This window comes from Tursiops truncatus, chromosome 4 (assembly GCF_011762595.2).
Source record: "Tursiops truncatus isolate mTurTru1 chromosome 4, mTurTru1.mat.Y, whole genome shotgun sequence".
NCBI lineage: Eukaryota > Metazoa > Chordata > Mammalia > Artiodactyla > Delphinidae > Tursiops > Tursiops truncatus.
In genome coordinates this window covers 67,097,048-67,123,312 of record NC_047037.1, presented here as the reverse complement: position 1 = coordinate 67,123,312, position 26,265 = coordinate 67,097,048, and the positions used below count along the sequence as shown (strand labels likewise).

The window sequence follows — 26,265 nt, the reverse complement described above, 5'->3', positions numbered from 1 at the left end:
AAAACGAAATCAATTTCCTTGAAGATGCCATTTATTATGAATATGAGACTCCTTGAGGTTGAGTCATCCTGTTTTAATCTCAGTGTACTTTTGATTTTTATTGTATTAATTTGGAAATATCATGATATTAGAGTGGTTCAATAGATCCTGACCCTTCTTGGTGAGCATTTGACAAATTCTCATTAGAAGAATAAATGAATGGGCTTCCCTCGTGGCGCAGTGGTTGGGAGTCCACCTGCCGATGCAGGGGACATGGGTTCGTGCCCCGGTCCGGGAGGATCCCACATGCCATGGAGCGGCTGGGCCCGTGAGCCATGGCCTCGGAGCCTGTGCTCCACAATGGGAGAGGCCACAGCAGTGAGAGGCCCGCGTACCGCAAAAAAAATAAAAATAAAAAATAAATAAATAAATAAAAAATAAGAATAAATGAATGAATGAATAAATCAATGGCTGAATAAAATCTTTACAATTATTTTTCTTTGAAGAAAAAAGTAACTTCTTACTCTGAGGGGAAAAATTCATATAATGTTTCTTGTTCTGTGTTTTTCTTGTTATTATTTTTGCTTTTCCAAAAAAATAAGAATACAAGTTATGTCATAGGTCCAGAGGTCTGAATTTATTCTAGAAATAGACTCTAAAAGCATTTTAGTTTTTCTCTTTTTTATTTCTCAAGTTAGTAAAACTTACAATCTACTGTTTAAAGTCAATCTGATACATTTTAGTAGTGTCAAAGAACATACAGAGCAAAGGCCCAAAAGGCACATAGAACTACATAGTTCATCTCTGGGACCTATGACAATGTGGGAAAACATAGTTTAAAACAGTGCCTTGTTTCTGACAAGAAGAATTAGAAGCAAATTCTCCCCACACAAGCTCACCTGCATCATCATCTGTTTGGAAGAAAAGCATCTCCTGAGGAAAAAAGAGAGATTGAACTCTGACAGCCTGAACCATCTCTGTGCCGTACCTACCACCATAGAGTTTCAAGGATATTCACACATGACCGATGTGCTGGGGCAGCCCTGGAAAAGAACAAAGGGAAGGTGGGACAGAGCACAGGGAAGTCTCGGTAAAGGAAAAAGGCCACAGCTAGTCAGCACTGAGCAGAAAGATAAAAGGAGTATTGGTTTTGCATTTAGGAGAGTGCTCATAGAGAAAAGAATTCTGTCCCAGACACATTTGCAGCATATATGTTTCCTGAAGAATGATAGCTGTGTATGTAACTTGAAAGACCTATACCACTGAGAGTTGTAACACATCAATGCTCAAGCACTTGCCTGAGCTTTGCTGGGAGACATTTAGGCAGGCAAACTGCTGAAATGTTCCCCTCCTGTCACCAGAGCAACATTGGCTTCAGCAAACTGATAAGTATTTGCGCTGAGAAGCAGAAGTCAGCATGAGGGGCATTGCACAAGCAGAACTCCTGGAATCACATGTGGGCAATTGATCTGTGCTTGAAGCCCAGCTGCTGAACTCATGGTCATCAGAGGAGGTGAGTTCCTGATTCACTGGCAGGTACAACTAACAGTGCGAAATGACCAAGACTTACATAAACATTCTTGAGTTTCATGGAACATGTACTAAGGAGAAGTCTGTGGAATACTGGATTTCTTATAGGTAAACCATACAAAACCTCAGAGTCATAGTAAAGTGGGCATTAATATACATGGGGCAGCATTAGTACTTGTGAAGCATGATTCATTCGGATTATGTAGAGATATTAAGAGAAAATGGGAAATGGCAAAGAAGAGTTATTATATCTTGGCCATATAAAAAGACTTTAGGTGCAGTTGGCACTGAACCAAGGACACGCCCCCCTCAAAAAAAGAAAACAGTTAACTGACAGGCAGAGGTGAAGGAGACATATTTAGGCTGAAGTCTTAAATAAGCAAAGACATAGAAAAGAAAAGTGGAAAGGGTATTTGTCGATGTCCAGAAACATTTGTGATTATCACAACTGGTGGGGTGGGATGGGAGAGTGTGATCTTGGTATCTACTGAATAGAGGCTAGGGATGCTGCAAAAATCCTTCAGTGCATAGGACAGTCCCCAACAATAATAAGTATCTGATCCAGAATGTCAGTAGTGCTGAAGTTGGGAAACCTTGTCCTAATGCATTCCCTTCCACTGGTATAATAAAATATGCTAGCTCATCAATGGGGCAGTTTTAATAATTGCACTTTTACTATATACCAGGGCTCTCTGTGCACCACCTACCACCAGGGATGAGGGCATTATTGTGAGCTGGGTGATGAGTCCTCACCATCTAGCTTTAAGGTCCCATACTGGTGTCTACTTTTTCTGACCACTTCTGCTACCAAATGTTGCAGCCTGGGTTCCCTGGGAAGCATACTCTGACGTATGGGGCATACAGAGATTAGTGTGCAGGAAGTTTATTAGGGAGTGTTCTTGAGATCAACCCCTGTGGAAGGGAAGGAAAGGAAGCAGGATTGGGCTGAGAGAGAAGCTAAACTCTGACAGTATCAACAGAGGTTTCAGCCAAAATGCTTAAAGTTTTGAAATTGAGATGAATGTTCAGAGCTGTCCTGAGATGTGGTGAGGGGAGAGGACTTTCATACTGCATGTAATTAGTTATTGGAAACACACTACTTGAGGAAGAGCACATGACCTTGGACCAGGTGACTCTTTTCAGACTAGACAACCTCTTTAAGGAGTTAACAGCTGAAGATTTTCTTCTGACCGTATTTCCAGAAGTTGGAGGAGTGAGTTCCGTTTTCTTGAAGGGAGATTTAGGTTGTAAATCCCTGTATCAGTGACTATAGACTTTGTCCTAGGTACGTTATTAAAAGGTGTTCTTTTCCCGTAAGTTTGTTTAAATATAATTAAAAACATTAAAATAACTTTTGTTTGCTTCCTCAGTCTTCTTTTTCCTTTCTTAAATGCGATTCATTCAATACTGAATTCCTGCATTATGTTTACTCTTCTCTCTCTTGCTAAGGGGAGGGAGGGACCCATCTGAAAATTCCAACCATGTCTGATTAATCTCAAACTTATATTTCCATCTGTGATATCGTGAGCTCTTAAAACCCTCGGAATTTTCTAAATAATGGGACTGATCAAGGTGTCTTTTTTCATGTCAGATCTTTAGACTCCCACCTAAGAATGAGCGCTGGTTGCCAGGAGAACAAACCATATGATTAAAGGGTTGAAACTTTCAGTCTCACCCCACCCACACCTCCATCTCCAGAGAAGGGAGAGAGGCTGAAGATTGAGTTCAGTTGCCAATGACCAATGATTTAATCAATCATGCTTATATAGTGACGCCTGAATAAAACCCCACAAGGACAGGGTTCCGAGAGCTTCCAGCTTGGAGAACACATAGAGATTGGGGAGAGTGGGGCCTGGAGAGGGTATGGAAGTGCCGCACTCTTTCTCCATACTTTGTCCTATGCATATCTTCCATTTGGCTCTTCCTGAGTTATATTCTTTTATAATGAACTGGTGATATAATACATGTTACTCTGAGTTCTGTGAGCTGCTCTAGCAAATTAATTGAACTCAAGGCAGGAGTCTTGGGAACCTTGGATTTACAGCTAGTTGGTCAGAAGTATAGGTAACCACCTGAACTTGCCACTGACATCTGAAGTTTGGGGCAGGGGGTAGAGGGGCAGGTGGCAGTCTTGTAGAACTGAACCCTTAACCTGTGGAATCTGATGTGATCTCCGGGTAGTGTCAGAATTGAGTTAAATTTTGGGATACCCAGCTAGTGTCCTGAGGATTGCTTGTTGGGTGGGGAAGTACTCCCACCCACTAACCCTCCTGCCCCTCAACACACTGAAGTTTGTACCAGAACCAATTTACTACCTTTGAACACTCTCCTATATCTCCAACTGCACTGAATCTTTCTATACTAGTGAAAGAATGCAAGAAAAGGCAGTCCCAGACATTTAGAAGCTTGCCCGGCACTCACAACCAGCCATGTTATTCTATTAAATATAAACAATTTTACTTATCATAAACCCCAGAGAAGGTTACATTCAGACCATGATAAAATGAGAAAAAATATGGTTATTTCATAATTATGTATAAGCACAAACAAAAGTAAGGTGACTGGGCCACCCACAAAATACCAAATTTCCTCTTTCTTGGCCTAAATGAATAATTGCTGTTTCTTTACCAATCACAATTTTATCATCATTCTAGTCTCTTTTCTATATAGATATGACTTATTAAGGTACAATAAAAGAACTGCTCTTCTTACTAAAAATCCCCACTTCTTCCTACCCTCTCCCAAGTCTTCCTCCAAATCAAGGCCTAAATCCTATACTTTAAGATTTTTTTCTACTACCCTCTTAAGTCAAACCATGATTCCTCATGGTTGTATTCTCCTTCATTGTGATAAGTAATAGAACCAACTTGTTCAATACAAGTATGTTCCTAGTGGTCTTTGGCTGAAGAGCAATGACAATGGATAGTTTGCTTATGCCCACTGATGCCAAAACCTAAATTGATAATATAAGTCCTTAAGAAGAGGGACCTTTTTATGTCAGAAAGACCACTGAAATTAGATTCAGAAAATCTGGCTTTAGATTCCAGGAATATATCTATAAAACCAAAAATACTAACTTGAATAGATATCTTCACCCTTATGTTCATAGCAACATTATTTACATTATTCAAGACATGGAAAAAACACAAGTGTCCGCTGATAGATGAATGGATAAAGAAGTTGTGATATGTATGTGTGTGTGTGTATATATATATATATATATATATATATATATATGTGTGTATATAATCACACAATGGAATATTATTCAGCTATAAAAAATGAGGAAATCCTACTGTACAACAGCGGTTGGATGCATATGTTCAAAAGGAATCATTTCCCTATCTGTTCATGTTTCTGAGTTTAGAACAACAAAATGAATGTAACAACTTTAGAGAATCTTTGGATAACTTTATCCTTTACCATCCTCTTCTCAATTTTATAGTTGGTAAACTTTCTGAATATGTTGAAAAAATTGAGCTTAGCATTCTACCACTGATTCCCTTCTAGAAAGAAATGTCTTGAAGTTTAATGTGTATTTCAGATTCTTCTCTATTCTAGGAAATGAATAGATATCTAATGTGAAGGCTTGGAAATGTGTACCACATAAAATGGCTGGAAAAATTTAACAATGAAATAAGAGCTAGAGAACTCTCCATAAAGAGAGAAAGTTACATGGCTGGCATTTCATCATATTCTTTTCCTTCTATCTTGACTATTTTTCTTGAGTTCAACTCTGGCGTTTGCTGAGAGAATCATGTAATTTACATTGACTCTCCTGTTCCCTTCCACAGCTAATTCTATCTGATACAGTAATATGACTTTTATTTTCCAGAGAAGCAAGAAGTAGCTTAGAAGTTTCCCTCTTAACTCCCACTGCTTGTTTTCTCAGAATCTGAAATGTATTGTGCATGCAGGAAAGATTAAACTGCATTAGAGTTGGCTGCCCTTATTATTTTCTTAAAAACAAAAGAACACTTGAATGTTCCATATCCTTCTAACTTTCCAGATGTTTTACTACTGTCTTCCTTTCTTTCTTCTTTTATGTTACTTCTTATGAACTCATCAAAATAGTAAACAGGAACTTACCCCAAATGATCTTTCTTATATACTTTTAGACCATCAATTAATATTTGCTGCTGTTATTTTTAACCTACTATGCATCTGAAGGTTGTGCAGTTGGATCTAGATGGATTAGTAGTTCCTAAATCTGGCTGCATCAATATAGGGTGAAGCCTAAAATGTTTTAAGCTCCCAAAGTCCTTTTGATGTGGAGAAAGTCATAGGAACCAACAGACCAGAGGATTTTTAGGTTCCTTTCCAATGCTGAGATTTTATGATCCTAAACTCTCAGCCTATGACAGGGTTCATTTTAAAATGTAAAATTATTCTTTACTGTGATATACCAGTTTATGACTTCTCTTTCAATGAGGGATTGCGTAGTTTCCTGGGCATCACAATGTTTTGAAACAGATACCTCAAAGTGCTTATGATGTATATGTTTTAAAATACTAACTGGAACACAGTTCTGAGTTTAATAGTCACTATATCTTGTTCATGCTGTGATGGTTCATTTTAACAAATACTTTCACAGTTCAAGCTCCTTGTATTCAAGGAATTACAAGGGATGGAGATTGGGGATAATTTAAAAGAGACAAAAATCATAAATTTAAGATAATTATTTTATGTTTTTGAGAATGCTCAGATATCCTAATCCAGCCACTGAAAGTCGACCTTTGCCTAAATTTAATTTGTCTCTTTACAATGGTTATTTCATTCTTATTAAAACCTATGCAATTAGACATTTGAAAAGCTTTTCAAAGTAAAATTTAGTTCTGTATGGAAACCACCCTTAATCTCCTTTGGAATGTGATTTCTCACTCAAAACTTCAGCATGAAAGTGTACCATACTCCATACTCTCTTTTGACATGCTTACCTCATTACCTTGCTCTACTGGTACTGGTGGGCCTGACTTGCCTTCCTTCTACAAAATCTGTTCTTTAAAAAAAGGCACAATCTCAACATTTAATCCCTGGGTTCAGTTAAACTAAAGCAGGAGCCAGGTTCTCATCTGAGTATCTGAGTTCTGTGAATAATTTCCTGTGACGCTCTCAGAAGTTCATTCAATACATCAGTCAAGGCTCTTTTGTCTTGCAAGCAGCAGAGATTTAATATGACTAACTTAAGCTGAAAAAGGAAATGACAAAATATTTGATAGCTCCAAGAAAACTGGAAATCTAGTTTTAGAGACTATGAGACCAAAACAAGCCTGAAGTCATGTCACAGAATGATTCTCACGAATATACTGTGAGAAAGCACAGATTCTAACACCATCAGTACTCAATTTATTTCCACTAGGGCATCTCCCTTGCAAGAATGGATTCCTCATCTTTCTCATAGAATTAGTTTCAGAGTACAGACTTGGATCAATATATGAGGTCCTGTGCTCATACTTTAATCTCTTTAATAAGGAAGCCTGAGGAAATCCGTATTTGGGATTTTTTTGGCTTCCACAGCAGGAGAAGTTTCTACTTTATGAGAGGGAAGGTTTCCCAGACATAGGAAAGGAGATATGATTTTGGGTGGCAAAAAAACCCCTACTTTAGACATCCGCCTTAACTGTCCAAATTTAACATACTTCGTTTTTTCGAAACAAAAATACCGCATCCACCATAGTGTGTCTATACCTTATGCAACAATATACTTCTGCTTTATCATCTAAATTCTATTTTCAGTTAGGATACTTTTGGGTATGAGTAACAAAAAACTCAATTGGCATAAACCATAGGAATTTATAAATTTATAGAACAATAATTTTGGAGAATAAGCTGTTTGTTAATTCAGTAACACAATGATACAAGGTAGAGGAGAGAGGGAGAGAGGGAGGAGGAAGGAGAACAGTTTTACCTTCCTTATCTCCTCATCTCTTATTATTGGGAGAAAATTATTTTCCAGAACATTCCAACAGGCTTTCTTGTGTAAATCATTGACCAAGACCATGTCTTCTGCATGTGTCTAAATTAATCACTGGCAAAGGAAATGGGATTACAATGATTGGTTTAGACCCCTGGGGCAGTAGAGGGTTCATCTTTCCTGAGCATATTGTTATTTGATAAATGTAAACAAAAAAATAAATAAACCAGAGTTCTGAAAGGTAGAATTGCTTCTTTGTAGGCAGTTTCTGCCACAAATGACATTTCAGTTTTTACAGTTTCTTAAATTATAAAAGAAATATCTGGCTTAAATTATCTCTAAATTTTCTTAAATGCTAATTTAAGCAGGCTAATTAAGAAAAATACGTGAATATTCTCTTTAAAGGTCATGAATATATAATAAGGGAGGTAGAGGGAGATAGATTTATAACTCCAGTTCAAGACAGAATGAATTACATACTTTATAGAGACACTAGTTGTAATGGGATCACACTGAAGTGATATATTAATTGCTTGTATGTAGTAATTACTCAATACATATGGACTAAAGTGAAAATTTATAGACATAATATATTTCCATTAAGTGTATAGTATGAAAATCTAATAAGACACTAAAAATTACTGACTTGATTGGGATTAAAGGATATTTTTATGTTTTCCATATTTTGCATTTATAAAATAACAGATGACAAAAAGGATTTTTTTTTGCCACAAGTATTTTTCTTAAAGTTTACATTCACACACTCAAGAAAATCTAACCCATGTTGCAGACTGTTCACAATAAATTTACACTTATAGTGGTATATTATATTATACATTTGAGTATCAAATGATTCTAAGACTTTGGTTTTATTTCAAAATAATAACTTCATTCCTAAGAAATTTGTAAAAGACTTTAGAGTTTACAAACTGCTTTCCCATTCACTACTTCATGTACTTTTAAAACTACATTGTAAGGCTGATAAGCTGATAGTTGTTTTTTTTTTTTTTAATTTTTTATTAGAGAGGACACAAGTAAACAAAACCTAAGGTCAAATAACTAGTAACTCACAGAGTTCAGTGATTAGAACTCAGGTCCATTGACTCCTCACTGTGCCACCTAATTTGTTTTTTTTTTCAAAAGAAAACAACTTTCAATACCAAAGGCTTCAATTTGATTAAAAATTCATAAATAGCTGCAGTTGGATGGGACTTTTTCTTTCCTTGTACAGTGTCCAAAAAATCAATTATCTATGTTTCACTTTAAAAATAGGGTAACCTAGTAGAATAATTTTCCTTAAAGGGAGTGTTAAATCAGTTAAAATTATGGTTAACAAAATATAATCTCTAAAACTCACCAAGGTGATTACTGGGTTGACACTGTAGTATGAAGGAAGATAACTTGGACTGATTGGTAGAAGAATGAGGTTCACACCAGAGTCCTTCCACTGACCACGTGGAAGTCATTTTCTTTCTAGTGTTAGACAAGGAGTATAGCGTTAGATAGATTGTTGTCGTGTTAGACAAGATTGTCTTTAATGTTCTTTATAGCTTTCATAGCTGTTTCCATAGATATAAATTGAATAAAAGAAATCAAAGATTCATAGAATATTGAAACCAGAAGGGACTTTCCAGATAATTTATTCCAATCATTATTTTAGAGATAAAGATACCTTTGTCTGGAGAGGGAAAGTGACTGATCCATAGTCACATAGAAAATTAGCATGCTTTATTCATCTATTTATAGCTGGCAGAAGTAGCTCGGTTTCTTAGTAGGTGTTACTTGTTCTTCTCTCTAGACTAGGCACATATCTAAGATAAACAGAAGTTATTAGCCTAGTGGTAAGTGTTTATTACTAGGAATAGGGCCATAGGTTTTACTTCAAAGCAACTAACCAACTGTATGGCCTTTGACAAATCATTTATTTGTCTTGACTTCAACTTCCTCATCCGTAAAAGAAAACACTGGAATAGATTAGGCACACATATGATAAGAATTTTTATGAGAATTGCATTTATTCATCTATTTATTTAAGAAGCATTTATTGAGTGTCCAGTATATGCCTGGATTGTTCTTGGCTCTGTTCTGGGTATTGGGTTTGCAAAAGCAAGCAAAGTACACACGTTCTCAATCCTGGGAAGATGCAATCTCCTCTGAAAGGAGGAAATCTTTTTTCAAAAAAACATAAAGAAATAAATAGATAAATTCAGAGTGTAATGCTAGACATTTTAAGGGGCATCAAAACGCATGGGTCAAAGATTTGTGACTCATGAAGATTTAAAAGCTACTAGAGGGCTTCCCTGGTGGTGCAGTGGTTACGAATCTGCCTGCCAATGCAGGAGATATGGGTTCAAGCCCTGGTCTGGGAAGATCCCACATGCCATGGAGCAACGAAGCCCATGTGCCACAACTACAGAGCTTGTGCTCTAGAGCCCTCAAGCCACAACTACTGAGCCTGCATGCCACAACTACTGAAGCCCACTCACCTAGAGCCCGTGCTCTACAACAAGAGAAACCACCACAATGAGAAGCTCATGCACTGCAATGAAGAGTAGCCCCTGCTCGCTGCAACTAAAGAAAGCCCACGCGCAGCAACGAAGACCCAATGCAGCCAAAAATAAAATAAAAAAGAAATAAATTTATTTTTTAAAAAAAAGCTACTAGAGAACAGAAGCTCAAAGGAGGTTCTACATTGCTTTTATAGAATATTGCATTGCAGGAACCTAGCATATGCCTGCAAATAATAAGTACCAAACAAAAGATTAGCAAGTGAATAAATGGAAGAAAAAATAATATTTGAAATGTTTATGATCACAGTTGTTCTTCCTATATTTAAGATTCCTTTTATAAAGGAAGTAAGCTGTTGAATTTGTGGTTTGAAAGCATTAGTTAAACTTTAAAAAGGATAGCTTTACTGCTTGAGAAGTAGACCTGGAGAAGTAGAAATAAAGGACAGTTTTTTATGTTCTTATTTTACATCCATATCTATCTCTATATTTTATTCATCTCTTTCATCAGAAATATTAATGTTTCGGGAAAGGTTATTTGCCTTGAATTTGTTCCATGCCATTTTGTTTTGTCTTGGCAGAGGGATGAGTGCCTTCTGATGATAAAAATATTAACTAAAAGCAAGAATGAATCTCTCACTCAAAGACCATGATATTAACACTTTAGGAAATTTGTCATGCATATTTGCAAGGCAAGACATATTTTGTTCCTTTGTGATAACTGGAACTACTATAAATAGAGGAAATATCCTTCACTGTGAGATTATAAAAGTTTTGTATATTTGAAAAGTTTAAAGTAGAGGAATAAAGTATAATAAAAGGGGAAAAATAAGCACATAACCATACTCATTCTTGTGCAAATTATAAACCACAAAAGAAAAGATCAAGTATCTCATAAATAGGGGAAATCTCAGAGATTTGCCCTTGATATTTACTATTTATTAATTAATACTTTGAAGCATGTAAACTAAGATATATATGTATATGTGTATCTATCTATCTATATTCCTAAAGTGCTACACCTTTTATGCTTTTGTTAAGCCACAAATTTTCCTTAAGCCATGAATTTGAAGGAATTTAAGTTTCATAATTAGAATTTCTCAAAGTACGCACTGTTGGTTCAAAAATTCAGGAGTTCCCACACGAAATCTGAAAGTATGCGCCTCCCAGCCCACCCAGCCCAAATGTGGAAGACAAGGAAAGACAAAGAAAGAAGCAGATTACTCCAAATTGGTAGGTAACAGGTTTAAAAAGCAATGGCACTAACGTATGCGACTTGTCTTGGGCAATGCAAAACAAGCAGTCTCTGCATCAGCCTGACAGAATCTTAAAAGTTTTTATAGAGAGGCCTTAACTGGGTTCAGTCACATACACAGTCCAGATGGTCTCAAGAACACATTGCTCTCTCAAGGTTGTGTCTTTGAAAACTGCTGCCATTATGGGAACACTGGGTTGAATGTACATCCCAAGGGGGGAAGAGGTGAGAAGCTTCGGATTGCCTGGGTCCAGCTCTCAGGTCAATCAGAGGTCATGTCCTGTTGATGACCTCCTCCAACATACACTTCAGATCAAATATAAGTACAGCTTTTCAAAGCATATTGTAACTGTGATTAAGTCTTTTTCATTTCTAACAATACACTGTTATCATCCCCAAATTTCAAAGCATTTATTAAAACCAAGGGTACAGGAGGAGGAGCTTCAAGATGGCAGAAGAGTAAGAGGTGGAGATCACCTTCCTCCCCACAGATACATCAGAAATACATCTACACGTGGAACAACTCTTACAGAACACCCACTGAACGCTGGCAGAAGACCTCAGACCTCCCAAAAGGCAAGAAAGTCCCCACGTGCCGGGGTAGGGCAAAAGAAAAAAGAATAAACAGAGACAAAAGGAGAGGGACGGGACCTGCCCCTTGGGGAGGGAGCTGTGAAGGAGAAAAGGTTTCCACACACTAGGAAGCCCCTTTGTGGGCAGAGACTGCGGGTGGCGGAGGGGGTAGCTTCGGTGCCCCGGAGGACAGCGCAGCAACAGGGGTGCGGAGGGCAAAGCGGAGAGATTCCCGCACAGAGGATCAGTGCCGACCAGCACTCACTAGCCCGAGAGGCTTGTCTGCTCATCCGCCGGGGCGGGCGGGGTTGGGAGCTGAGGATCGGGCTTCAGTCGGAGCGCAGGAAGAGGACTGGGGTTGGCGGTGCGAACACAGCATGAATGGGGCTAGTGCACCACAACTAGCCGGGAGGGAATCCGGGAAAAAGTCAGGAGCTACCGACGAGGGAAGAGACTTTTCCTTGCCTCTTTGTTTCCTGGTGCGTGAGGAGAGGGGATTCAGAGCGCCGCTTAAAGGAGCTGCAGAGATGGGCGTGAGCCGCGGCTAAAAGCGTGGACCCCAGAGACGGGCATGAGATGCTAAGGCTGCTGCTGCTGCCGCCACCAAGAAGCCTGTGTGCGAGCACAGGTCACTATCCACACCTCCCCTCCCGGGAGCCTGTGCAGCCCGCCACTGCCAGGGTCCCGTGATCCAGGGACAACTCCCCCGGGAGAACACACGGCACGCCTCAGGCTGCTGCAACGTCATGCTGGCCTCTGGGGCCGCAGGCTCGCCCCGCATCCACACCCCCCCCTTCCCCTGGCCTGAGTGAGCCAGAGCCCCCGAATCAGCGGCTCCTTTGACCCCATCCTGTCTGACCGAAGAACAGATGCCCTCAGGCAACCTACATGCAGAGGCGGGGCCAAATCCAAAGCTAAACCCCGGGAGCTGTGCCAAAAAAAAGAGAAAGGGAAATTTCTCCCAGCCTCAGGAGCAGAGGATTAAATCTCCAAAATCAACTTGATGTACCCTGCATCTGTGGAATGCCTGAATAGACAACAAATCATCCCAAATTGAGGAGGTGGACTTTGGGAGCAATGATATATATATAATATATATATATATATATTATTTTTTTTCCCTTTTTCTCTTTTTGTGAGTGTGTATGTGTATGCTTCTGTGTGTGATTTTGTCTGTATAGCTTTACTTTTACCATTTGTCCTAGGGTCCTGTCTGTCCATTTTTTTTTTTTTTTTTTTACTTAAAATTTTTTTCTTCATAATTATTTTTTATTTTAGTAACTTTATTTTATTTTATCTTATTTTATTTTATCTTCTTCTTTCTTTCTTTCTACTTTTTCTCCCTTTTATTCTGAGCTGTGTGGATGACAGCCTCTTGGTGCTCCAGCCAGGCGTCAGGGCTGTGCCACTGAGGTGGGAGAGCCAAGTTCAGGACACTGGTCCACAAGAGACCTCCCAGCTCCACGTAATATCAAACGGTGAAAATCTCCCAGAGATCTCCATCTCAACACCAAGACCCAGCTCCACTCAACAACCAGCAAGCTACAGTGCTGGACACCCTGTGCCAAACAACTAGCAAAACAGGAACACACCCCATCAATTAGCAGAGAGGCTGCCTAAAATCATAATAAGGCCACAGACACCCCAAAACACACAACCAGACGTGGACCTGCCCACCAGAAACACAAGATCCAGCCTCATCCACCAGAACACAGCCACTAGTCCCCTCTACCAGGAAGCCTACACAACCCACTGAACCAACCTTAGCCACTGGGGACAGACACCAAAAACAACGGGAACTATGAACCTGCAACCTGCGAAGAGGAGACTACAAACACAGTAAGTTAAGTAAACTGAGAAGACAGAGAAACACACAACAGATGAAGGAGCAAGGCAAAAGCCCACCAGATCTAACAAATGAAGAGGAAATAGGCAGTCTACCTGAAAAACAATTCAGAATAATGTTAGTAAAGATGATCCCAAATCTTGGAAATAGAATGGAGAAAATACAAGAAACATTTAACAGGGACTTAGAGGAACTAAAGAGCAAACAAACAGTGATGAACAACACAATAAATGAAATTAAAAATTCTCTAGATGGGATCAATAGCAGAATAACTGAGGCAGAAGAATGGATAACTGATCTGGAAGATAAAATAGTGGAAATAACTACTGAAGAGCAGAATAAAGAAAAAAGAATGAAAAGAATTGAGGGCAGTCTCAGAGACAACATTAAACACACCAATGTTCGAATTATAGGGGTCCCTGAATAAGAAGAGAAAAAGAAAGGGACTGAGGAAATATTCGAAGAGATTATAGTTAAAAACTTCCCTAATATGGGAAAGGAATTAGTTAATCAAGTCCCGGAAGCACAGAGACTTCTGTACAGGATAAATCCAAGGAGAAACACGCCAAGACAAGGAAGCAATAGAAAATGTGAACAGACCAATCACAAGCACTGAAATTGAAACTGTGACTAAAAATCTTCCAGGAAACAAAAGCCCAGGACCAGATGGCTTCACAGGCAAATTCTATCAAATATTTAGAGAAGAGCTAACACATTTAGAGAAGAGCTAAGACCTATCCTTCTCAAACTTTTCCAAAATACAGCAGAGGAAGAAATACTCCCAAACTCATTCTATGAGACCACCATCACTCTGAAACCAAAACCAGACAAAGATGTCACAAAGAAAGAAAACTACAGGCCAATATCACTGATGAACATAGATGCAGAAATCCTCAACAGAATACTAGCAAACAGAATCCAACAGCACATTAAAAGGATCACACACTATGATCAAGTGGGGTTTATCCCAGGAATGCAAGGATTCTTCAATATACGCAAATCAATCAATGTGATACACCATGTTAATAAATTGAAGGAGAAAAACCATACGATCATCTCAATAGATGGAGAGAAAGATTTCAGCAAAATTCAACACCCATTTATGATAAAAACCCTCCAGAAACTTGGCATAGAGGGAACTTTCTTCAACATAATAAAGGGCACATGTGATAAACCCACAGCCAACATTGTCCTCAATGGTGAAAAACTGAAACCATTTCTACTAAGATCAGGAACAAGACAAGATTGTCCACTCTCACCACTATTATTCAACATAATTTTGGAAGTTTTAGCCACAGCAATAAGAGAAGAAAAAGAAATAAAAGGAATCCAAATTGGAAAAGAAGAAGTAAAGCTGTCACTGCATATGACATGATACTATGCATAGAGAATCCTAAAGATGCTACTAGAAAATTACTAGAGCTTATCAATGAATTTGGTAAAGTAGCAGGATGCAAAATTAATGCACAGGAATCTCTTGCATTCCTATATACTAATAATGAAAATTCTGAAAGTGAAATTAAAAAAACACTCGCATTTACCATTGCAACAAAAATAAAATATCTAAGAATAAACCTACCTAAGGAGACAAAAGACCTGTATGCAGAAAATTATAAGACACTGATGAAAGAAATTAAAGATGATACAAATAAATGGAGAGATATACCATGTTCTTGGATTGGAAGAATCAACATTGTGAAAATGACTCTACTACCCAAAGCAATCTACAGATTCAATGCAATCCCTGTCAAACTACCACTGGCATTTTTCACAGAACTAGAACAAAAAATTTAACAATTTGTATGGAAACACAAAAGACCCTGCATAGCCAAAGCCATCTTGAGAAAGAAAAACGGTGCTGGGGGAATCAGGCTTCCTGACTTCAGACTATACTGCAAAGCTACAGTAATCAAGACAGTATGGTACTGGCACAAAAACAGAAATATAGATCAATGGAACAGGATAGAAAGCCCAGAGATAAACCCACGCACATATGGTAACTTTATTTTTGATAAAGGAGGCAAGAATATACAATGGAGGAAAGACAGCCTTTTCAATAAGTGGTGCTGGGAAACCTGGACAGCTACATGTAAAAGAATGAAATTAGAACACTCCCTAACACCATACACAAAAGTCAACTCAAAATGGATTAAAGTCCTAAATGTAAGGCTAGACACCATCAAACTCTTAGAGGAAAACATAGGCAGAACACTCTATGACATAAATCACAGCAAGATGCTTTTTGACCCACCTCCTAGAGAAATGTAAATAAAAAACAAAAATAAACAAATGGGACCTAATGAAACTTAAAAGCTTTTATACAGCAAAGAAAGCCATAAACAAGACCAAAAGACAACCCTCAGAATGGGAGCAAATATTTGCAAATGAAGTAACTGACAAAGGATTAATCTCCAAAATTTACAAGCAGCTCATGCAGCTCAATATTGAAAAAACAAACAACCCAATACAAAAATTGGCAGAAGACCTACATAGACGTTTCTCCAAATATGATATACAGATTGCCTACAGACACATGAAAGAATGTTGAACATCATTAATCATTAGAGAAATGGAAATCAAAACTACAATGAGATCTCATCTCATACTGGTCAGAATGGCAATCATCAAAAAATCTACAAATAAATGCTGGAGAGGGTGTAGAGAAAAGGGAATCCTCTTGCACTGTTGGTGGGAATGTAAATTGATACAGCCACTATGGAGAACAGTATGGAGGTTCCTTAAAAAACTAAAAGTAGAACTACCATACGACCCAGCAATCCCACTACTGGGCATATACCCTGAGAAAATCGTAATTCAAAGAGAGTCATGTACCACAATGTTCATTGCATCTCTATTTACAATAGCCCAGACATGGAAGCAACCTAAGTGTTTGTCAACAGATGAATGGATAAAGATGTGACACATATATACAATGGAATATTACTCAGCCATAAAAAGAAAAGAAACTGAGTTATTTGTAGTGAGGTGGATGGACCTAGAGTCTGTCACACAGAGTGAAGTAAGTCAGAAAGAGAAAAAAAGAATACCGTATGCTAACACATATATAAAGAATCTAAGGAAAAAAGTGGTCATGAAGAACCTAGGGGCATGTCGGGAATAAAGACGCAGACCTACCAGAGAATGAACTTGAGGATAGGGGGAGGGGGAAGGGTAAGCTGTGACAAAGTGAGAGAGTGGCATGGACATATATACAGTATCAAACGTAAAATAGATAGCTAGTGGGAAGCAGCCGCATAGCACAGGGAGATCAACTCGGTGCTTTGTGACCACATAGAGGGGTGGGATAGGGAGGGTGGGAGGGAAGGAGACACAAGAGGTGAGAGATATGGGTACATATGTATATGTATAACTGATTCACTTTGTTATAAAGCAGAAACTAACACACCATTGTGAAGCAATTATACTCCAATAAAGATGTTAAAAAAAAAAGAATGAAAAAAAAAAAAAAAAACAAGGCTACATGGAGCACTTGCTCCAAATCTCGTAAGATCATAAATTATTTTTTCAATTCAATTTGACTGTTATACACAAGGCATGTACTAGGCAATGTGAAGGGTACAGAATTAGTGCTCTCTTTTTCATGAGCTCATGGTATATTAGTTTTTACCTACATCTCTAATCTCCTAAACTTTATCTCTTCTTTTTCCATTTCACCAGTTAAATTTATTGTATATTCCCAACCTGCAAATTGGCCAGAATAGGATTGAGTGTTACTCAAACTCAGGTGACGTAGAGCAGAAAGTCTACGACCTCTAGACTTCATGTCCTATGTTGTGTTTTTCCATGTTTAAAGCAAAACATAAAATGAAACCAAAAAACTCCTAAGATTTAATACAGGGAGTGATAGCACATCCTTATAAAATTAGCAAAAATGTAAGCAGAGTGTGAAGCAAACCATGTGAATTAATATACTACGTGGGAAAAATCCATAAATACAACAATATTAAAACTATTTAATATTCTTTAAAAAGCTCACACAATATTAATGTAAACTTTCATTTGAGCTAAGATGGAGTAAGAGAGAGGAGATGTATCTTTATATTTAAATAACTTGCCAATTGAACAAAATACATGAAACCATGCAGAGCTATGATCCCGGAGAGAAGGGAAACAAGGTAAACTGTAAAATTTCACCAGCTTATGTCTAGAATATATGTCTAGGTGACACTCAGGATAAAGAAACCAAACAGAACTTGATGTTCTTACTGAATTAAGGACAGAATTTAGTCATTTAAACAGACATCAAAGTTCAGAAAGATCAAAGTGGTTAGAGTTTGGGGGCAGGATACTAGAAAAGAGAGCAGTTGCACAGATGGAAGTCACATGAGATATTCAGAGAGGTCCTCTTGGGTCTTCAGCTGAGTATTATCTGTACACACGTCAGAGGACACAACCAGAGGCTAGGAGAAAACAACCCAAAGGGGAAAACAGAACAATAGCAAGATCCCATAATGGGCTGGGAATAATCTTGCTCCCCCAAACTGACTGGAAAGAACTTGCACTTGGAAATGGATGCTAAATTACTCTTAGATTAAAACCCTTGGATCTTCCCTAGGAAAACTTACACCTGTGAGAATAGCTGGCATTTAAAGGCTACAAATAACAAATGTTGGTGAGGATGTGGAGGAAAGGTAATAACTGTACATCCGTGATGTGAATGTAAATTGATGCAGCCACTATGGAAAACAGTATGGGGGTTCCTCACATAACCAAAAATTGAACTACCATATGATCCAGCAATTCTACTCCTGGATATATATCTGAAGAAAATGAAAACATGAACTCAAAAAGATACATACACCCCGATGTTCACAGCAGCATTATTTACAATAACCAAGATATAGAAGCAATCTAAGTGTCTAACAACAGATGAATGGATAAAGAAGAAGTGATACACACACACACACACACACACACACACACACACACACACACACATTGTAATATTACTCAGCCATGGAAAAGAATAAAATTTTTCCATTTGCCACAGCATGGATGGACAAGGAGTGTATTATGCTTAGTGAAATATGTCAGACAGAGAAAGATAAATACTGTATGTTATCACTTACATGTGAAATCCAAAAAATAAAACAAGCAATGAATATAACACAACAGAAACAGACTCACAGATATAGAGAATAAACTAGTGTTTACCAGTGGAGAGAAAGAGGTGGGGAGAGGCAAGATAGGTGTAGGGGATTAAGAGGTACAAAATACCATGTATATAATAATCTACAAGGTATATTGTATAGCACAGCCAATATTTTATAATAACTTTAAATGGAGTATAATCCATAAAAATACTGAGTCAATATGTTGTACACCTGAAACTAACATAATATGGTAAATAAACTATACTTCAATTTAAAAAATGAGGAAATTCTGACAATTTTCACAGCAAATTGAAACCTAAGGAGATGTGACTACTACAAATAATTGGTATCTGGATGGGGTCTTGGAACAGAAAAAGGACAAGAGTAAAAGTGAAGAAAATCTGAATAAAATATTATCTTTAGTTAATACAAGTATATCAATTGGTTCATTAACTTTAACAAATGTACATACTAATATAGACATTAATAGTCAGAGAAGTGGTGTATAGTATATATGGGGACTTTGTACAATTTTTGCCGTCTTAGTAAATCTAAACAATCCTACAATAAAGTTAGAAAAAAGATGCTAAGTGAAAGAACCCAAATACAAAATGCTATGTACTATATGATTTCATTTATATGAAATTCCAGAATACTAAAAACTCTAGTAGCTGAAAATAGATCAGTGGTTGCCATAAGGCAGATATGAAGGAAGGGTATTGGTTGAAAAAGACCAGGGAACTTTTGGGGTGATCGATTCTGTACGAAGGTTTTGGTGGCATTTACATCACTGTGAATATTTATCAAAATTCATTCTAAGTAAATTATACCTCAATAAAGCTATTTACAATTATGAAAATCAATCGCAGGAAATTTAGAAATCTGTGAACCTGTTTTAGATTTCTTCCAGAAGGCAAGAACCATTTAAATAAGTAGGCAAGAGCATCTTCTCTTTCAGTAAAAGACTTCTATAATTCTAAGAACTGAAAAATACATTCATCATGTTTACTTTTCAGTGAGTTTCCATTGGTGTTGTGGACTTCTGCTCCTACGGCAAAGGGAACATGTGTAGCTTGCTCAATTTGCTCCAAGAGTCACCACTGGAAAGTCTGAATCCTACAGAGCAGAGATGAAGATGCTTCCTGCTTGTGCCTTTTTAATTTATTTTCATGATCTAAACATGCTACCCAATTGTTTTAGCTTAATTGAATTTTCTTAGAAGAGCATATAGTATTTCTGTATGTATAATACACTGCATTGTGTTCGACTCAGAGGATTTATTTAGGCTAAATTAAAAATTGAAAATAAAGATACACTTAATCAGTATTACTTATTAATACTTAGCTGTATTTCTTTATTTAAATATTATAAGGGTATTATGTAGGCTTTTTTTTTTGAGATTTTCAATTTTTAGTTTATGTAGGCCTTATATATCAAAAAGAAACATAAGGAGGGATTATACAACTTGAAAAAATTGAAAAAGTCCTCCTGGAAGAAATGGCAGTGTTCCATTGTGGAAAGAGTATAGTTTTTGAAATTGGAATATACGGTCTCAGGAGAGCTGATTTCAAATTTTAGTTCCATTCCTTTACCACCCAAATGATACTGAACAAATCAATGCACACTGCTGAGCTTCAGTTCCATCCATTTCACAGGTCACTGTGAAGAGCAAATGAGGTAATATTTGTGAAGATACCTGTATTCTATAAATGAATATGCTGAACCTCAATAACTTTCCAGTATTTGAATTCTTATTTCTAATGTGGTGATTCACACAGTTCAACTTGATACTGGATATTACTCTTTTTTATTATTAAAGCTGCTCTACCCTGCATAGGAAAAGCTAGGAAACAGATAGCACCAAGTACATTTCAGATGAGAAGTGACATCAATGAAGACCTAAGGATAGAGGAGGAAAAAAATGTGTAGGTGTGATCAGAGAGTGAAATAAAAGCTGACTAGGATGTAAAGTACTGAGAGGGAAAGTGGGGGAAACACCACTGGGAAAGAGGGACTGGTCTTACTGAGAAAATCCTTAACTGTCAGGATGAATAGTTTTAACCCAATTCAAAGGCAATGGGATTTTTGAGGAGAGGTGTGACGTGATCAAGGTTTGTATGACAAAGTTTACTCTGGCATCATACAAAGGAACGTGGGGAGACAGGAGGTTGGAAAACCATTTGGAAGGATGCAGTTTTCATCCAGCATGACATACTGGGGATTAACCCCAGATGTTTTCCTAAGACAACTGCAGATGTGCATGGAGTCAGGGAAGACTCAACCCTTTGGAAAGTCAGGAGAGAAAACAAATCACACAATGAAACCCTGTCTTTATTTATGTAAAGATCTAGACTCCATAGAAAAGATATTCACCTCACACCTTCCTGCCCCAGCTCCCCTGCCATGTTCCAGCCCTATTCCAGCCTAAGTAACAAAAGACATTTCACAGTACACTATTTTCATGGGGTGTTTTTGAAACCATTCGTCAACCAGCTGCAGTTCTTTTTGTTGACTCTTCTTAATGAGTTTGTGAAGGACTCTGTAACCTCTGAAAATCAATTTTTGGTCTTCTCAGGAATTTGTCCCTTTTAAAAAAAATAAAGGCTGCAGTTGTCCAATTGGACACACCACAAGCAGGAAAGAAGATTATCTGAAGAAATCACAAATTTAGAACAATCAAGTCAGCTTAACTGTGTCTCCCAAATCTGGCTACCTCTGAATTTAGAAGCTATCCATTTGAAGACAGAATTATTTTTCTCAACTACTTCCATGATCCTGCCCAGGAAACATCCACAAATCCCTCCATTAGTATTCAGTGTGAGCCTTTGGTGACATGCTGAATATTTGAATGACACGGTCAAAAATCACCTCTCTTGTGTAGGTAGTACATTTGCGATTACATTGTGGGGAACACAGCAAAGAAAATAAAAATTCAATCTTTTGTTTCAGATATTCATAATTTAAGTGCCGCAATAATCACATATATGAAAATTGTCACTGTGACTAACTTTATAAATAGTTTCAAGTAGTTTCAGAGAGGATCAAAAAAGAAAAAAAAAGAAAAAAGAAAGAGAGCAATACATCCTCAAAGTCACATAACTAGCAAATTATAGAGCCAGAATTATAACCCAGGTCATCGTATTCTGGAGCCCACGTGTTCAACTGCCATGGTATTCTGCTTTGCATCAAGCACAGGTCTAACTTCTGTCATAAGCCTTACTCACTGCTCTTTGCATTGAATTATATTTAGATATGTCTATGTTTCTTTTTCCAACATGCTGAGAGATAATGACATTTAAAGAGCTTATTTAGAAAAGTGCCTGACACTTAGTGTAAATTTAATAAATAGCTCGTATTATCATAAGTTAAAATAGAGATGCAAAAACAAATTTTGGTCTTATGTTATTTAGAAGAACCCGAAATAAGAGTTAAAATGTGAGAAGGATTTTGATAGGCAAAATTTAGGAGGCACAATATCCATGGTAGGATACTAGGGCATGGAGGTAGAAGAGTGGGGTTTGGGCTTGGAAGAACTGTAGCTGAATTAAAGGTGAGTGTTGTGAGGATTGATGGGGAGGAACAACTTGAAATACAGCCAGAGTACAGATTCAAGAGAATTTGTGTGTTACCTATTAATAGGTTTACCAGGAGGGAAAGGAACAGAATATTTGTACTTTACAAAAATACTTTTGGAAGCAGAGTGGAAGGTAAGTTGAAGAGAGGTAACGGTAGGAAAACCGGTAGGGATATACAGCTAGTTGCCCATGATTACTAATTAAGGACTAAGATTTATAGGCTGCTTACTATGTGCCAATCACTATTGTGAGCTCATTTAATGCATTAACCAATTTAATTTTATACTAAATTTATGAGGTGAATATTTATTGAAGGAACTTTCCTTCCATTTCACTCTCAAAAGTGTCCTGGTTTGGACAACACATTGTGTGGTTCCTTCACTCACACAGAACTTTATCCCTAAGGGCAGGAAGTTGCAATAAAGCAAAACAGTGCTATAATGAAGCAACTATGGCATTCAGTATATGTATTGGGAGGGCTTAGAACACAGGATCCTTGAATAGAAATTGCAGCTTTACCTCAGGATTGGTTCTATTATCAACTATTTCTGATCATAAGAACCAAATATTGTTATAGCTAGGAGGGACACCTGAAATCACCTAATCCAACAGACCTTAACTTTACGTGTAGGTGGGCCTAAAGAGACCATAGATAATATTCAGGGATTTATAAATTCCCCAGCCTTGCAGGCAAACTTTGGAATATGTTAATATATGGTCTTTTTTTTTTCCTTAGCAAATCATCCTCATTGTTTTAATATATTATCAGTTAGGAGACATTTATCTGGGACAACCATAAAACGCTGAGTACCATAGGGAAAAAGTGAGTATTTTTACACAGCTAGTCAATGACAAAGCCAGGATTAATATTTTGTCCACTTTTTCTTATACCAATAAAAACAACTAAAAAGATGTGCTTTTGCATTTTAATGTTTGATATAGGTTGTTTAACCAAAGAAAATGTGAACAGTGAATGTGAAATTTAAGGGGTCAGAGACTGCATTTGTTTTATTTATAGTGTTCCCAGTACAAATAACATAGCCCAGCACAGGTGGGCTCTCAGAAAATATTTGTTGAGTAAATTAATGAATGACAACTGGTCTGACTCACTGGATTGTTGCAGTGTTGGATTTCTGAGAACAATGCACATTTCAACCACATGGTGGTGCCATTTTACAGTTTATTTGAAAAATGGAGCTGAGGAGAAAAGCAAATAACCCAACATATTACCTTTCCTTTGAGAAGGCAATTTAAATCCAGAGTATGAAATGAATTATTTAGATAATTTATCTGGCTATTCTACTCACTTAGAAACCTGTAAAAGGTAAAATGGCCACAAGACATGAATTACTGGTAGAGGATATTAACGTTGCATCTTTCCTCCACCCAACCATAGGAAAATGGTGTTTTCTCAAGACTCACAGTATTATATTAGAGCATCCATCCCATCAGTGAAATCCCCTTAACCTTCTTAGGAGTTTTCCAACTCAAGAAATTCCATTTAGGCAATTGGAGGATGATGAGAAAGTGTGTGTGTATGTGTGTGTGTGTGTGTGCAGGTTGACATTATTGAAATATATTCACTGTCTTCTTTAAAAGTTTTACCAAAGGATAGGAGAAGATCATCTGTGGCTGAGACCAACAATTTTTGTAATGGATTGCAGATAAGAGCATACAGAAAGAAGTAGTAGCTGAGAAGCCTGCTTCCAAGGGCACTCATATTAAGAGTTAACACCTAGGAAGTTCCAGGCTTAAAGTCAGGTATGGCTGCCAAGGTGAAAGAAAAAGGAGAAGGGGAAGGGGGACAAGAAAAGGAAGTGGGGGGGGAGGAGGTGGAGGAAAAGGAGGAGAAAAAGAAAAAGAAAGGAAAATAAATAAATGGAGTTTTTCGTGGTAAGCAATTATGAGGAGACTGGTAGCTTTATGACAGATTAAAAGCTAAACTGCAAGCCAACTAGCTGACCAAAGAGAACCATAGAAAGAGATGGTTGAAAGGAACCCTCTTGGGGTCAGAACAACCCTCAAAGACTAGTCTCAAAAACTACTTTTACTTGGATTTATTTGTATCTGACTGTAATCCCATTTGTGTTTCAGGGCATTATTGAAAACAATAGAGCAACCAGCCTGCAAGTAGAGGAGACTAAAATCTGAGGGAGACATCAAAGTAAACAGACAATTTAACAGAGAGTTTAGAGAAAGTGACAGTCAAAGAGAACCCTGCTAAAATCACTGTCCTCCCAGGGTGACTGTGTGCATGCCCAAAGCTGCACCCTTTGAAGAGCAATATCAGAGGGTTCACGCTGATATGAAAATAGACTTCACTAAAATAATCTAACCAATCCTCTAAACAAAGTAATAACCAAACACAACAAAACAAGCCCCAGAAAGGGGTAAGGAGAATCAGCATCCAGAATTGCTACAATATGTTGCCCAAAATATCAAACTTTCAGAAAAAAATTATCAGACATGCAGCTAAACAAGAAAGTGTGACACATACATACACAAACAAAAAGCAGGCAACAGGAAATGCCCGTGAAAAGACCCAGTTGTAGTATTTGATGGACAGACTTCAAAACAGACATTATAACTATATGCAAATAACAAAAGGAAGCTGTTTAACAAAGTAAGGAAAGCTAAGATGACAATATCTTATCAAATACTGAACACCAATAAAGACATAGAAATTATAAAAAGGAATCAAATGAAAATTATTGAAACTACCAGATTAATTTCAAATATAATTCAATAACCAAAATGAAATATTACTAAAGTAGGTTTGAGTAGAGTAGGTTTGACCTGGAAGGAGAATCAATGAACTCTAAAGTAGAAGACGATTATGCAATCTAAAAAAACAGTGAGAATAAAAAATGAAGAAAAATTAACAGAGCTAAAAAAAATAGAGAAAATGCCGGTGAAAAATTCACATCTTTGATGAAAAACATTGATCTATACATTCCATGAATTCGAAGTAGGGTGCATACAAAGAGATCCACACACAGACACATCATGGTAAAAATGTTGAAAGCCACAGGCAAAATTTTGAAAGCAGCAAGAAAAAAATGACTCATCACATACAAGAACCCTAATAAAAGAATTAGTTCACTTCTCATTAGAAACAATGGACACCATAAAGCAACAGGGTAAAGATCCAAAGGGCTGAAAGAAAAATACCATCAACCAAGAATCTTACATCTAAGGCAGATTGATTCAGGATGGTGGAGTAGAAGGATGTGTGCTCCCTCCCTCTTGCGAGAGCACCAGAATCACAAATAACTGCTGAACAATCATTGACAGGAAGACACTGGAACTCACCAAAAGAGATACCCCACATCTAAAGACAAAGGAGAAGCCACAGTGAGATGGTAGGAGGGGCACAATCACAATAAAATCAATTCCCATAACATCTGTGTAGGTGACTCACAAACTGGAGAACACTTATACCCAATGGGGGAAGGAATTCCCAGAGAATCAGACTTTGAAGCCTAGTGGGATTTGATTGCAGGATCTTGACAGGACTGGGGGTAACAGAGACTCCACTCTTGGAGGACACACACAAAGTAGTGTGCACATTGGGACCCAGGGAAAGGAGCAGTGACCCCATAGTGACTGAAACAGACATACCTGCTAGTGTGGGAGGGTCTCCTGCAGAGGTGGGGGTGGATGTGGCTCACCATGGGGACAAGGACACAGGCAACAGAAGTTCTGGGAAATACTCCTTCCTATGAGCTCTCAGAGTCCACCATTAGCCCCACCAAAGAGCCCCGTAGGCTCCAGTGTTGCGTCACCTCAGGCCAAAAAACCAACAGGGAGGAAATCCAGCCCCACCCATCAGCAGACAAGCAGATTAAAGTTTTACTGCCAACCAGAGCAACACCCAGCTCTACCCACCACCAGTCCCTCCCATCAGGAAACTTGCACAAGCTTCTTAGATAGCCTCATCCACCAGAGGGCAGACAGCAGAAACAAGAAGAG

General features: G+C 37.8%; 1 long non-coding RNA gene across 2 annotated transcripts; it reads right to left on the bottom strand.

The window, feature by feature from the left end:
• Window positions 1-652: 652 nt before the first annotated feature.
• Window positions 653-26,049, bottom strand: LOC117312222 (uncharacterized). Of its 2 annotated transcripts, none has more exons than XR_004526494.2 (3): window positions 25,915-26,049; window positions 8,781-8,896; window positions 653-1,022 (listed from the first exon to the last, which is right to left on the bottom strand). It is a non-coding gene; the product is annotated as an uncharacterized lncRNA (long non-coding RNA). The 2 variants fall into 2 exon arrangements; XR_012331230.1 differs by having other exon boundaries at window positions 653-912.
• Between the last annotated feature and the right edge of the window lie 216 nt (window positions 26,050-26,265).